Source organism: Typopeltis vanoorti, chromosome 4 (assembly GCF_054136105.1).
Source record: "Typopeltis vanoorti isolate ZY-2024b chromosome 4, IOZ_Tvanoo_1.0, whole genome shotgun sequence".
In the NCBI taxonomy this organism is placed as follows: Eukaryota; Metazoa; Arthropoda; class Arachnida; order Uropygi; family Thelyphonidae; genus Typopeltis; species Typopeltis vanoorti.
The window spans coordinates 38,794,142-38,806,553 of NC_143552.1; positions in this window are offsets into that span (position 1 = coordinate 38,794,142).

The following is a 12,412-nucleotide window of genomic DNA, read 5'->3' on the forward strand; positions in this document are numbered from 1 at the left end:
ATGAATTTCAGCCAAATTCAGACATTGTGAGACTCAGAATTTAACTGGACCATACTGTTATAGTGGTTCAGTCAGTTGCAGTTCGGAGATATCAGCAAATGCATTGAATTACTTCATGCTTGTCGTGCCTCAGCCAATCGTAGTCGTTCGGTAAAGCAGTGACAGCCATGTTAGTTCGACCTGGTCAAGGCCACGTCCTGATTTTAGCCTAAAGGTCATTCAGAAATACCCTAAAGTAAGATTATTCCCACACTCACTAGCTGTTCTTGGAATTGGGAGAAAGTAACATTCCTTGTATATTACTGTGTATTTACAACATGAATTATATGAAAAATAAAAATAAAATAAGAAGTAACGTCGCATATATATAAAGGGGTTGGATACAGATAAGTCTCATTTTTTTTTTTATCAGACTTTCGCATCGCATTAATTTTCAGGAACATAACTCCCACGAATGGTAAAAGGGGGGGGGGCAACTGCGGTCATGTTACAGTCTTTTAAAACTTAATAAAAATGCGTCTGAACTTTTTTTTTTTTTTTTTTTTTTTTTTTTTTTGTCATGAGTACTAACTTCATGATGATGCTGACGTTACTCGGGTCGCAGATAACTTATTAGACAAACTGTCAATTCTTTCCGTCTTTAAACTCAAACTGTGCTGTTATCCAGCGACACGGGGCAATGATTTTCCTTTCATTTCACTTCGGTATGGGCATGGAAAAGTATAAACCTCAAAAGTATAATTTAGATCGAAAATAATATGTATGTGGTCATAATAATGTATCCAATAATAATAATATGTATTGATAAATTCGTCGGTTGCACCGATCACTGCATTGTTTAAGGATACGTGTAGTCATTCTAGAGCTGTTGAGTTCTCTTTCTTTGAGAGGAAATGAACTTATTCAGTAAATAAACAAGGTGTATCAAAATAAAGTATTGTGTACATCAAGTAGCCTTACTTATGATGCACATCTGGTAAGTTGTGTTCCAGCACCATTTCTAACATATTAGGGTAAATTACAGATTGTATAATCATCATGTAACCTTTTTACATTCATCCACTTCTTCCTTCGTCTTTCGCCGTAAGTGAGACGCTAGCAGCTCATTTGCATGTCAATGAAACCTTTATATGTATGGCCGAAGCGCATTGCCTAACCCTTCCTTTCATAACCGGATATTGTAATTGTGAGGTGTCTGCAATGGTGCGTTGCTTTCTATTGTTCCCGCCGAGTGATAATCGCATTTAAACTTCTCTCTCTCCATTTCCATCGGTTTCCCCTCCTCTTACATCTGTCGTCTTACAAACCTTCTCGAGATTATTATCCTGTGAAACGTAATGACACCAAGAAAATTGCCTGCGTCTTTGCCACAACAGTTAAGAAAGCTGCGCCCAACAATGGGAATAATCTCGAGACGACACGTTTTAACAGCGAATGGTCACTCGAAGTGTAAGAGCAGCCATTGTGTAGCACGCTCTTCATTGTTAATTATCAAGCAAATAATACCGGAAGCGGAAGTTTTAAATCAAAGAGAGCGTAACTGCTTGTGCTGCTTCTATGACTAATAAGCCATTAGCTGCAATGCAAATGTAATTAACACCACGGGGAATCTCACGAAAGATGGTGCTTAAACAGGCCATAATTAAGTGGTTTAGAAAGTGGCTGACGATGATTGTGCGCACGTAAAAGTTACTGCTAAGTAATGATTGTATCTCAGTTACCAACTCTCAGCTTGCTACATTACACATCTGTTCATTTCGATTATCGCTAATGACCAGTTTCTCATTTCTGCAATCGCTCTCATCCTGATTTCGAGTAGCACCGATAAGTCTCTCTCTCTCTCTCTCTCTCTCTCTCTCTCTCTCGTCTTCATGTTTTAGGATTATTCCCACAGAATTACCACAAATAATCCACACATAAACCACAGTTCAATACATCTTATTTTCCCAAACAGGAAAGTATTAAAATGTCGGATGAAGGCTTGTGTTTTTATATTATTTATTTATTAATGATTACAAGTTTCATTTTGTTTTCCGAGTTCCTAAGAACAGATCTAAGTTATCCGATATTTTTGGTTAAAAACTAATTACAAAAGAACAGCAAATCGTGCAGAGAACACCGTAATTAACAGACAATATACTGATCCCGCAGCCTTGGTTGCTTGGATGTATTATAATAAAAATATTATAAGCTAATCATGGCAATTCAGTTACAACATTATTATTATTGATTATTGTTAATAAAAGTGTGCAACTTAAAGACAGCTACAGCAGATTATAACTTCTATCAAAAACGAATGGATACCTATGGACGACTAAGGTACATTAGCAATCAAGTTTAATACACAATAAAACTAACTATCCGAATCAAAAATGAGTTCCTATTTTATGATGCCGCATAATTTATATAACGACTGTATAAATATGCCAGAATCCGATAGATTATTTAGATTGTTCACTTAAATGATAAAGTATAAATTATGGGATTGACTTTCAAAAAAAAATGTTTGGATCTTTTTTGTTAAAACAAGGATATACATAAGGGAGGAAAGTTTATTTGAATAAAAATGACTAAGACAACTCATTAAATGGACAACTTAAGTAATAATTAAAAATAACGGAAATGGGGAAGAATTATTCAGAAACAGCATCGACACAGAATGGGAACACAGAATCTTAATTAGGAAGGTCTTGAGAACAGAACACAAATCAAATCATATTAAATTAATCATAATTTGAAACATTGAAGACGGTAGAGGTAAGAGATCCAAGACTTGAGCAAAGAAAATGTTCCTGAAATCATGCTTTTTAACTAGTACAATCCCAAGAAGCTCACATAAAACTTTAAAAAACGGAGGTGACACACACACACACACACACACACACACACACATATATATCAAACCACTTCAAGCCTTGTCATGCCTACATATAATCAGATGATTTAGAGCAGGGGTGTCAATAACGTCGATCGCGATCTAAGGGTAGATCGCGTAATTCTGTCTTAATTTTCAAAATAATATACAGATGAGTCCGAATACGATAAAGCAAATAAATAATGTTAACCTATTTATCAAATAATAATCTATATTATGGTTCTATTTAAAATTTACGTTAATTAAAAACTTAAAATAAATATTTTTTGTACAATAATTCCAGTTTATAATTCAATTCTATTAAATTGAATTTTATTTCAAAAATTTCAATCGAAAAATTACACAAATATTAGTTTAAAATATTTAAATTTCCCGCTATGAGACTTTTGTTGTGGAGTTTACTTGGAAATGTATGTGCCCTCATAGACACGCCCACTTTGGGTTTTTGTTCGCTTTTATGCACTGTACAAACATAACACGTGAAGATGGATGTATAAACGATAGCAATATTATAAACTCGGTTGTTTCTTTTGTGCTAGTGCTCTGCTACAAGTTTAAAATTTGAAGTTTAAAGTGTTTTAATATAATTTAAAATTGTACGATCATGACTACTACGAAAAAAGCAAAGACATATCACTATCATCAAGAGTGGGAACATGATTATTTCTTTATTATGATCAAAGGGAAATGTTGTTGTTTGATTTGCAATGGAAGTGTTTCTCCACCGAAAAAACGGAACTTGGAACGACAATTTAAATCGATGCACAGCAACTATGAAACGGCGTATCCACGTAATAGTGATTTATGAAAAGTCAAAATTCAAGAATTGAAGAAATGTCATCGTTAAGAGTAAGCCATATTCTTGCCAAACATAAGAAAACCTTTAGTGATGGTGCAATTTTTAAAAAAGCATTTCTTGCAGCAGCTGAATCGTTGTTTTGTAATTTTGAAAATAAATCAGAAATAGTTGCTGCTATCAATGAAATACATTTATCACGAAATACAGTTGCAAAACGAATAGAAGAAATAAATTTGGATCTAAAAGAGCAACTAATGCAGGATATTAAGGATTGTCAGGCCTTTTCACTTCAGTTGGATGAATCTACTGATGCAGTTGACATCGCCCAAATGATTATTTTTATTAGAATGGTTTTTAAAGACTTTTCTACTAAAGAAGAATTACTTGCTATCATTCCGTTAAAGGGGAAAACACGGGGTGAAGATATATTTAGCAGTTTTAAGAGTTACAGCAAGACCATTCAACTGCCTCTTTATAAACTAGTGTCAATTACCACAGACGGAGCACCAGCTTTAACAGGTCGTCGCAACGGTTTTATCACGCTGCGTAGGCATGATGAAGATTTTCCTAATTTCTTACAGTATCATTGTATTATACATCAACAAGTGCAGTGTGCTAAAGTTTTAAATATGAAAGAAATTATGAACATAGCTTTCAAGATTTCCAATTCAATTCGGGTAAAAACTCTGCAAAGGCGCCTTTTAAGTTGCAAATGGAAGAAAGTGATAATGATGGACCTTTTGAGCTGCTTATGCATACTGATGTCAGGTGGTTAAGTCGGGGAAAATATCTTCAAAGATTTAGGGATTTAATTGAAAAAAATTAAACAATTTCTTGCCGATAGGGACAATGAATACGAACAGTTAAAAGATGATATTTGGCTATTGGATTTAGCTTTTTTGACCGACATAACCAGTAAATGAAATGAAGTAAACCTAGAACTTCGGGGTCCAGGAAAAACAATTTTTGATATGATTAGTTCTATCAATGCTTTTAAAGAAAAATTGAATCAACTGATAGCGAAGCTTGAAAATAATAATTTATGTAATTTTCCGCATATGACCGCACAATTAAGTAGTTCTGCTTTTGTTAATTTCAACGGAAATAAATATATTGGTGAAATTCGGAAAGTAATTGCAGAATTTGATGACCGCTTTCAGGATTTCAAGAAATATGAGAATGTAATTCTCTTCATGAGTTTTTCCATTTGATACCAACGTAAAATCAGAACCTTTCCTCTATTTTTGATATGCATATTGTTATGCTAGAAGAAGAAGAAATAATAACAATAAGAAATGATGTTTACGTCAAAGCATGGGCACACGAAGAGAGATTTTGGAAATATTTACCGGAATGAAAGTATCCCAACGTAAAAAATATGCAGAAAATATTTATGCTTGTTTTGGTTCGACATACTTGTGCGAATCGGCATTTTCACAAATGAACATTACTAAGTCAAAATATCGTACCACATTAACATTCGAGCATTTGGAGTCATGTTTGAGAAATGCATTGACTAATTACACACCTAATTACTCAAAAATTGTGAACTCGTTGCAGTTTAGAATAAGTAATGCTAGTTCATCAGGAAGTTCGAAATGAGATGTTTATTTTAATCAGTGGGGTTAAAAAACTACAATATTCTTTTAAGCATTATAACTAATTAATATTACAATAATTATAATAATATATTGTAATAATAATAATTAATATTACGATAATTTTTTCTTTGTCTAAACATAAATTAGAAATCTTATACCTTATACTCCAATTTTGGAAAAGGTAGATCTGTATGGACAATGTCGATCTTATGCAAACATTAGTTGACACTCCTGATTTAGAGCTTCCGTAGCTTAGTTGGTTTATAAAAGCCCTTTCGTTAGAAAGACACGAGTTCGAAACTCATCAATGAGATGAGATACCAACGTAAATATTTTCCATGAGTTAGCCTGTCTCATGCGAAGGTAGAGGGTTTTCGGCCCTCAAAACAGACAAACCAGCCAGCAGAACACACACACACACACACACACACACACACACACACACACACACACACACACACATACACACACACACACACACAAATTTGCAGTTAAAAATGCATTACAGCCAATAGCTCAATATTGACCTCATGAAATCGCCGTACCTCTTCGTGAGGGGTATTATAGCCGTTTATTATCATCGCAAGCTAATTTATTTATTTATTTATTTATCAGATATTTTGAGAAACAACTGAAAAGTACTTCTGAAGAAGGTTCATAATTCTGTACCGAAAATAAAAATTAATCCAATTAGAAGTGTCTAAAGTATAAATAAAGGAAATATTATTCTCTGTAAGGTGGACTATGATAACTGGAAAGCCATTAGAAGCGATCAGTCTTTTTATGTAATCTTCTTGCTTGGTAGTTGCATTTGGCTTTGGTAATCACTAGGAAGCACAGTTACTTATTGGAATGCATTCGCTCAATAAAGAAGTTTTGGATTGGTGGAATATCGCATTGGGAGTCCTCTTATACGGTTTGCTGTGCATTCAGGTCTCATATTATGATCGATGATGTACATCGATATCATAATACTCCAATACTGTAAATCTATTGACAATGACACTATAAACAGACCATCCATAGTGCAATTGGGAAGGAAAAAAAAGCTCCCTTTTGACTGGAAAAACTTGAGTTCCTATCTCGCGTAAGACAGAAAACGCGTTTATAAATGTTTTTTTTTTTTCCTTTTTTTTTCGCTTAGTTGCCTCAGCATTTGTTTATTAACAGATTTGTAATGTGCACTCTAATAATTTTATAAGTTTGCTTTTTTTTCAATTCCAGCAGAATATTATGCAGATAAACTGTTGGTTTGTAAAGAACCTTGTCTGTTTGTTTTGGTCTAAACAAAGCCCAGAAATCAACTGTATGGGACATCCGGTGGATGAGGCTGAGTGATACACAAATAATTTCTATGCGATTCTCATCAACTTTCAACTTTGCTTTGAAATATAAAGGAAGGATGACGTTAAAATGTATATCACCGTTCAGGAGTGAATGATTATCATCTCCGAGATCTATTTACGTTACTTATTTTCTGAATATACTTACTTTATTTTAATACCGGAATTCAACTATATTTGAGAATGAATTTTAGTAGTTGAATAATGGAACAATAAGCCTGCTGCCAAGTGAATATAATAACAAAGTAATATAGCTTCCTATACAAAGAAGCGAATATCAAAACCGTCTATGAATATCCCATAAAAGATCTCATTAAGATTTGTTTGGTTCATAATTAAGTAATTACCTTGGTAAAATTTCCATTGCATTCATTTATGTTTAGATTGTCAGGTAGGTACTCTTACAATTTAAATATTAGCAAAGCACCTAATTACATAATGTATATGATTTGTTTCGGAAAACCAACACGAGGCAATAATAACCAATCAGGGAGTCACTCTGGTGTTATATGTTTACGTAAAATCGTTAATTGAGACTTAATGCAAAACCATTACTCCTTACTCTTTACAGAGTGCAAAGAGAGAAAGCAGACTCTCTGTAAATTTAAAATCAATTCTCGAATATTTTTGTTTAAAAAAGGTTGGAATTAATAATGGCCGCACCTCGTATGTGTTCAAACTAACTTTTGAGCGATTGTAACGTGCTCTTGAATGTTTTATTGCAAATTCATGATCACGTTTGGTTTCTGTCACTCTCCGATGCCTTACGTGAAAGAAAATTAATGCTCCATCAATAGACTTCAATCATTTTGTTACGGTTTGGGGTAATGAAATATTGCATGTTGGACCCTATCGATGTGCTCGCATTGTCATGTATGACAAATATCTGAACTAGCAAACGTAACAGGTACTAAACGTGAGAAGGGCTGTTTACCTTTAACATTTGGGCTAATGCTCCAGATTTACTAATGAAACTGGAAAAAATAATATCTCTGAAATGTCACTCAACGTCGGTAGCGCCATCTATCACCATCTAAGAGACATAACGTCTGCAGAGAGAGAGAGGTGGTGACAGGAAATGACTATTAGTGCACATAATACGCAGACGATTTAGATTAATTGGCTCCAGGGGGCTTATCGTGTCATAAATTACTGCAATAGCTTTCTTATCTGCTGAAGACGGCCAAAATCGCCCTCCACTTAGTAGAAATACCCTTATCTCGGCAATTACGATAACGTAAACTGCCGCGTTTATTCATTAATGGAAAAATGCAGCGAGCGAGCTTTGTACGTCCGCAGACATCAAAGGAAAGCCAATGAAAGCACAATGGGGGCGATTAATTCGCAGCGTAAATAGAAAATTACACGACATAAAGCAGCGTTTGTCATTAGCTGCTGGGCAGCAGGTGATGTATGAACAGCACCCTAAATTACTATTGATCGCCTTGTCTCTCCTGGCGACAACCCATTAAAGCCAGTTACAATTCTGCCCCAAGAAGATGTTCCCCCTAACGACTCTCTATTATAGGCCGTTATAATATTTCTCTAATTCATTAGACCGTTTGCCACTGTCGACTCGGGGGGTTTTTATCGGCTCGCGCTTATCTCCCACGTTCCGTTATCGATACGGAAAGGAAAGAAAAAAAAATAATAAAAAAAGGTAATATTTTCTACTTTTCTCATCTTCCATATTACAGTTTTTTTTTTCATTCTCTTACTCACTCACTCTGTCTCTCCTGCTGTTCCTGTTTTTTTTTTTTTTTTTCTTCTCCTGTCGGATGACGGGGGGAAGGAATGTTCGGTGATGGGCGGGTAGTTTTATGTCCTTAATCAGCAACTTTTGTTTGCCCGTAAATCTGGAAAACTACAGGAATATGGTGACGATAGTAGTAATTGCGTACACATCACAGTTCTCTCTGCGGCTGGTAACATCCCCTGTAGGGGTGTGAATCGCTTGCGATAAATGTCAGTCGATTGCTGTTTTCCTGTGCAGAATTTCGCCGTTTGCATTATCTTGAATTTTTTCCCCTCCAGTTTATTACGGATTGAATGCAGATCGCGTGATAGACGCACTGTATCTCTTGGTGACGCATTGATGGTATGTTAATACTAAAATTCTATGGTGCAGCTCGTAAATTTATGCTATTCAGACGTGTAAATTTATGGGAATAATCTTTATACGAAATGTGTAATGATTATTCCTGAGTTACTTAAAATACTTCCAAATTCACTTATTTGCGTCATCAAGAAGAACTTGGATCTGGAAACTAATTCAGCATCCCTTATTTTGAATAAACAGATGAAAAGGAGATCTGATTATTCATATGTACTCTCTCTCTCTCTCTCTCTCTCTCTCTCTCTCTCTCTCTAATGTTTTAGGCACTGAATTCCATAAAACTTGTGTTAGTGTACTATCACCTTTCCCATTAATGTGTTGGTCTCAATGGCGTTTCATTATAACTTGGTTTCACATAACTCTAAATGATGACATGTCAGGACAGTTGGATTAACTGTCCTGACATGTTGTATATATATTAAGTTTATATATTTAGGCTATATATAGAATATCTATATATTCTAAGTTAGAAGCTGTGTTCTCATTTACAAGATGAAAAAACTGTGCCTTCCTACAACTGCGCTACGTAGGCGCTCCCATCACAGATAACAGGGTTTTTCCTACTGAAATCCAGGTTTTTCATCTCGAAAATATCATAACCTGGCTGGATAACACATACTTTGACAGATGAAAACATTTGGTTCAAATTTTTTTCCCTATGGAAATTCAAGTTATCCATTTCACCAAACAGATAAACCTATATAAAACATACACTTAGCGGGTGTGATATACTGGTTTCGGCCAGTTTAGTTCTTTTGGGCGTATCTAAAAATGTAAAAAAAAAAAAAAAGAAACCAAAAGACCAAACCAAAAGAAAAGAAAAAGAAACCAAAAGAAACCAAATTTGTATGAGAGCTACTTCTCTTTCAAGAAAATACTTCCTACAGATCTCTCGCAGTTTAGATAGGATTCTTACCCAGGTCTTTCCAGCCAGTGGTCAGTGAAAACACTAACCTCCGAAGGTGCTGATGGCTGGTTGGTTTTTATATCATAGTGAATCTATAAACACAAATTTTAAAATTTAGTCATATGTCACAGAGGTTTGAAGTAGGAGCATTACGACTCACTCGTACTGTCCCAACCTCTGAACTATCGCGACAGTATGTTGAATAGTTTACTATTATTTTTTCTTTTTTTTTCTTCTTTTATTATGTTTTAGAGTACAACTACCAGATGAGCGCGAGTATTAACATATTTATTTATTTATTTTTATGTGTGAATATCATTTGAACAGGAGGCGAGTTTGATTTATTTGGGCTTTGAAATTCACATTTTTTTAAAAGTTGTTTCAAGCTGCAATGTAGTTGAGTAGGATGATGAAGTTTTGCTCCTTGAGCCACTCATAGTATGCTGAATTTCCTTCTAGGAGTGCCTTGTTAGAACATTTGTCGAAGATACAAGGTTTGGACAGATGTCGAGAATTTGGGGTGGCCTTCATTCTAGTTAGGATTATTTGTTACGGGGTGAGTAAGCAAATAGTTGAATCATGGAAGGGAAGAGCAAAAGTAATGTAGATCATTCCATTTGATAGTGAGGTCAAATAGTGAGGTCAGCTTCCTAGGGGAAGCTGACCTCATTATCTGAGTATCAGAAAATCGAGCTTTAGAGATAGGTAGTCAGAACGGTTACAGTGATTATCAGAATTTGAAGACCGATGGTGACAGCAAGTGAATGCGATATGGTTTGGTAGGAAAATTTTGAGCCAGACGAAGGATGGAAAGAATTCAAACTTTTGCATTCTCTGAAATGGGATGGGAAATTCGATGAATTTACAATGCCGTTCTTTTAGAAGGAGCTGTGCAAGGTTTAGTTTAGACAGCTGCTGTGAACGTGGCTTTTGAGGTCGCTAGCTAAGTTTCCCTTAAAAATAATGAGTCCGGTTTAGATGAATGTAGGTAGTCGCGCTGTTTATATTGCTGTTTAGGCCACGGATGCAGGAAGTTTTTTAACTAATTCTTAATATAAGTAGTTTTTCTTTGATTTTTTTTTATTTATTGGTTGGATTTAAGTGAGGTATTGAAATCTGAGGAATCTTGTTTGATTAGCAACATGAACATGATCGCTCACCGCTGTCTACAAAATTCCACAAAATGTTTTGATTCATTTTTGGATCGAAGGTCTTGTATATGCAGTAAATCATCGAAAGAACCATTAAAAAAATCCACAAAATACTATCTTACAGTATGGCTGTAAATGTTTACCTCAAAATCGAAATTTGCATGACCCCAAAGGGAAAAAAAAATCAAATGTAGAACTATATAGAACTCCCTCTTTGATTCAGATCCGTGATTGCTGATTTATGGATGACGGATGGAGTGGCAAAAATAGCAAAATAATTAGATTAGTCAAATTTCTTCTTATGAAGACCAAAGAGACATTTCTTCCAGAAAAAAATCCTTTTGAACATTGGTAATCACCTTTGAGCTGATGCTGTGAGAAAGAGTCGCATCTTTCCAAGGTGCATTGGTGATGCTGTGGGTCTTTAAATCCAGGGAGGCATCATTAAGAAATGATCCATACTAGTGCGTTCTTTACATACTAATTTTATTAAATTATTTGGGAATACTATCTGAATTAGTTTAGTGTTACGTGACTGAATTCTAATGGCCTTTAAGCCTCCCCCCCCCCCCAAAAAAAATAAATAAAAACAGAAAAAACGCGAAATAAAAGAACAAACGTTCAAGGAAAAGGAAATACTACACTGCGCACTTTATTTCATTCATTCTTTTAGTATTAATGTAAAGTAGCAAAGTATCAATAACGTTAACAGATTATGAATTAAAACGTTGCGGTACAAAATACAAATAACGGAGGTGATGTATTGGTTGTATTATTTACATAATTATGAAGAATTTGATGACGAGTTGTGGAATTGTTTGCTGAAATAGTTCATTCAGATCTATTTTCCTGATGATCAAAAGCTGCATGTCTATTGTTAACGCACTCAAGTGTCAGTGTAAATACAAGAAATAAGAAGTGCCCCAGATTTTCCGTAATGAAAGTGTGCGTTTGCATGCGACTTCCTCTTGCTGGGTATTGTTCTATCTCCTAATTATGAGTTATTCTGTTGAGTGCCATCATTGGGGCTTGCAATGTTTTATCAAAATGGGATTTATTTGCCTAATTTATTGTCCCAAGATTGGCGAAATGAGTGATCTAAAGGAAAGAATAGTATGCACCAAGGTTTGTTGTTTTAGATTAGAAAACACTACTGTAGATGTGCAGTATATATTATATTGCATTTGGAAATGGGACACTGGAAAGGGTACACAAAATCAGATGATTCCTCTACTAAATTGCAGAGAGTGTCGTACTGCTCATGAAGTAAGGGGACATGTTAAGTTGTCTTAACCAACCTGCCTGAGCATTTTGTGTTGGATAAACTGCATCATTCAGGAATCAGTTTTTACCAATCGCAACGTGGTATTAGCCCTACATTTTCTTCTGTATTTCTCAAATCCATATATCTGAGACTTCATTTGGTTTTTCAAGGTAAATCGTAGTAGAGACAACGAAGGTCATAGATGGTCAGGTTGAATCGTAGATTGAATTTCTGATATTCAGATTGAACCGTAAGTAGTTCTGAAAGTGATCTAAAAGAAATGCCACCAATATGACATCAAAAACTACTACAAGAAAGAATAGAAAATAATCATTATTGGGGTTTTACAGAAAATT